Below are 3,774 nucleotides of genomic sequence, written 5' to 3' on the forward strand. Positions count from 1 at the left end.
TCATGCCCCTTTGTTTTCTGTGTTCCAGGCTTGTCTCGCTCAACATTATTTGTTCAAGTTCTGACCATGTCCCTGCGAATAACAATATTTCACCATTCCTAATCGCTACGTAGTATTCCATTGTGTATAAGTACCATATTTTTTGGATCCATTCGTCTGTGGAGGGGCATCTGGGTTGTTTCCATATTTTGGCTATTGTGAATTGTGCCGCGATAAACATGGAAGTACAAATGTCTTTTTGATATCTTGGGTTTTGCTGTTTAGGATAGATGCCTAGGAGTGGTATGGCTGGGTCATAGGGTAGGTCTCTATTGAGCTTTTTGAGAAACCTCCATACTGTTCTCCAAAGTAGTTGTACTAATTTGCACTCCCACCAACGATGGAGAAGGGTTCCTCTTTCCCCGCACCCCCTCCAGCATTTGTTGTTGCCTGTGATCTCAACTTTTTGATAGCAGCTCAATTTCTATTTAAAATTGCAAAACTTCAACAATAGAGTAAAGCATTTAAGTAGTAGTTTATACTTTAAAAATTAAACCAAATTTAACAAACAAGGACTACATATCAATTTATGTTAGTACTGAGGTCGAGAATACATTTTCCATTAAATTTGTTTAACATTTCCATATGCTCTTTCACAACAGGAGTAGTTTTTAATGGGAATTGTTATAAAGTCTGTTCTTGATGAAGACAACACTAGACAGCTGTCGCCTGATGCCTGGGTAAAGTTGAATGTGACAAAAGTGGTGGGACACATGAAGATATTTCTCCTCTTCTCGAACTGTCAGGTCAACTATAAAGCAGCAAAGTCCATACACAGTACAATAGGATATCTGGTAAGGTAAAGTTATTTCCTATAATGTAGACTTTATCTTCAACATATGAATTAAGATCCTTCAACAGAGTGTGGATATCTTCTTTACTGGAGTGACCGTCTATTTGAATGATTCTGTATTCTAACCACTGCTAAACTATCTCCCTCCCCCCCAGCTTTCCTGCAGTATTCCCCAGCAAATACTCCTTGTTGACTTGCTTGTCCAGGTGAGTTGCTACAGTGGTCAATCCTGTGAGACCCTGGCTATTGTTTGTTTTAAGAACTGAAATTTAAAGTTTCGTGAGGTTTAGGGGAGACCATTTAGAGAGGTGGCCCAGAAATTCCTACTAGTTACTTCCACCTTGGTGCCACTCTTCATGATGGTCCAATACTTGCCCTGGGCATGATATTTATTATTTACTCAGCCCCAGAGACTGCTCCAGCAGCTTCAATTCTATACCTACCACCATCTTTCCCAAAACATAAATATAAAGAAGATACAGAGGGTAAAGGAAGGGATAATGTTTTGTAGGATCAAATTTAAATACAGTTAAATAGCTTTAACTATTGCCTTTCAAAGGAAGAACCTTACTGTTCCAAGGAAACAAATGTGTGTAAATAGATGCTACTCAACAAATCAATAACTCATGCGTTATATGACAAAAAAATTCTATATAGTACCAGATAGAGAATGGTTAAGGCCCTGTGGGCAATGTAATTTTGTCTGCAAACCTCCAATTCTGCAGTTGCATAGAGAAAGCAACCATAAAGAGTACTTAATCAATAGGTGTGACTGTGTTTCAATAAAACTTTATTTAGAAAACCGATGGCAGACTAGATTTTGCCTTTAGGCTATGGTTTTGTGACTAACACAAAAGATATTGCTGAATTCTTTCTATTTTTGAATACCCCAGAACATAATTGGAGTCAGAAAGATTGCATGAGTTACATGTGATAGGGAACAACACTGTTGTTGTTGTTTTTTTATATACAGTTTTACTACCCCAGTGACAGTAAGAATCACTCCTTGCACAGTCATTTTCCTTTTTTTAATTTAATTTATTTATTAATTGAACATAAATTTTTTTGACAAGGTGTTGTGCAAAAAGGGTACAGTTACATAGTAGGGCAGTGTGTACATTTCTTGTGATATCTTACACCCTGTTTTTCTTTCCCTTCTCTAGGTCAGGTAGACATATATACAATATACAATGTATCTTGAACATATACAGTAGCCACGTGGCCAAGCCCAAGAAAATTCGCCTAGGGCTTTAAATGTAATGTCGATATTAGACAATATGTCGACAGTAGTATTATATGAATGTACATACATAGCTTTTGAGCTATTGTATTCCACTGAGAGGTCGATTTTTGACCTTTATATGTTGAGTAGTTGTTTGGTTTTAGTTACATACTGTTGGGTCGCTGCCCCAATCCTGTGGGAAATACCATTTGACAAGCAGTTTTTGGTTTCACAGACTTGGTCTCTACTGTCTCTCCATCTCCCTTTCTTAACAGCCATATATCAGGGAGATCATGCCCCTTTGTTTTCTGTGTTCTAGGCTTGACTTGCTCAACTTGTTCAAGTTCTGACCATTTCCCTGCGAATAACAATATTTCACCATTCCTAATCGCTATGTAGTATTCCATTGTGTAAAGGTACCATATTTTTTGGATCCATTCATCTGTGGAGGGGCATCTGGGTTGTTTCCATATTTTGGCTATTGTGAATTGTGCCACGATAAACATGGAAGTACAAATGTCTTTTTGATATCTTGGGTTTTGCTGTTTAGGATAGATGCCTAGGAGTGGTATGGCTGGGTCATAGGGTAGGTCTCTATTGAGCTTTTTGAGAAACCTCCATACTGTTCTCCAAAGTGGTTGTACTAATTTGCACTCCCACCAACAATGGAGAAGGGTTCCTCTTTCCCTGCACCCCCTCCAGCATTTGTTGTTGCCTGAGTTCAGAGTATAGGCCATTCTAACTGGGGTGAGGTGGTATCTCAGGGTTGTTTTTATTTGCATTTCCTTTACTACCAGGGATGTTGAGCATTTCCTCATGTGTTTCTTTGCCATTTTTATATCTTCTCTTGTGAAGTCTCTCTTTAGCTCCTTTGCCCATTTCCTAATGGTTTATTGGGCTTGGAGGGGCTTAGTTTTTTGAGTTCTCTGTAGATGACAGATATTAAGCCTTTGTCTGTTGCTGTGCTGGTAAAGATCCTTTCCCATATGGTTGGCTGTCTTTCTGTTTTGGTGGCTATGTCCTTAGCTGTGCAGAAACTTTTTAATCTGTAGTAGTCCCATTTGTCGAGTCTCTCCCCTATTTGTTGTGCCCCTGGGACTGTATTCAGGAAGCTCTTTCCTGTGTCTGTAAGTTCTAGCGTCTTTCCTACTCTGTCCTTCAGTAGTTTCAAGGATTCAGGTCTGATATTGAGGTCCTTGATCCATTTTGAGTTGATCTTGGTGCATGGTGATAGGCTTGGGTCTACTTTGAGTTTTCTGCATATAGCTGCCCAGTTCTCCCAGCACCAGTAGTTGAAGAGGCTATGTTTACTCCATTGTATGTCTTTATAGCCTTTGTCGAATATCAGCTGACTGTAAGAGTGCGGTTTTATTTATGGATCTTCAATTCTAATACATTGGTCTTCCGATCTGTTTTTATACCAATACCAGGCTGTTTTTGTTATGATGGCCCTGTAGTAGAGCTTGAAGTCTGGTATTGTGATACCTCCTGCACTGCTTCTTTTGCCTAGAATTGCTTTGGCTATTCTAGGTCTTTTGCTGTTCCATATGAATTTATGGATTGCTTTCTCTATTTCAGTGAAGATTGTGACTGGGATTTTGATAGGGATTGCATTGAATTTGTATAACAATTTGGGCAATATGGCCATTTTCACTATATTGATTCTGCCTACCCATGAGCATGGGAGGTCTTTCCATCTCCTTGTGTCTTCTTTGATTTC

The 3,774-nt window shown here is 39.0% G+C and overlaps 1 pseudogene; it reads right to left on the reverse strand.

Annotated features, from left to right (window-relative positions):
* Nucleotides 1-650: 650 nt before the first annotated feature.
* LOC125357552 lies at nucleotides 651-1,281 on the reverse strand (annotated as a pseudogene).
* Nucleotides 1,282-3,774: the final 2,493 nt, after the last annotated feature.

This window comes from Perognathus longimembris, chromosome 9, assembly GCF_023159225.1.
Source record: "Perognathus longimembris pacificus isolate PPM17 chromosome 9, ASM2315922v1, whole genome shotgun sequence".
Taxonomy (NCBI): domain Eukaryota; kingdom Metazoa; phylum Chordata; class Mammalia; order Rodentia; family Heteromyidae; genus Perognathus; species Perognathus longimembris.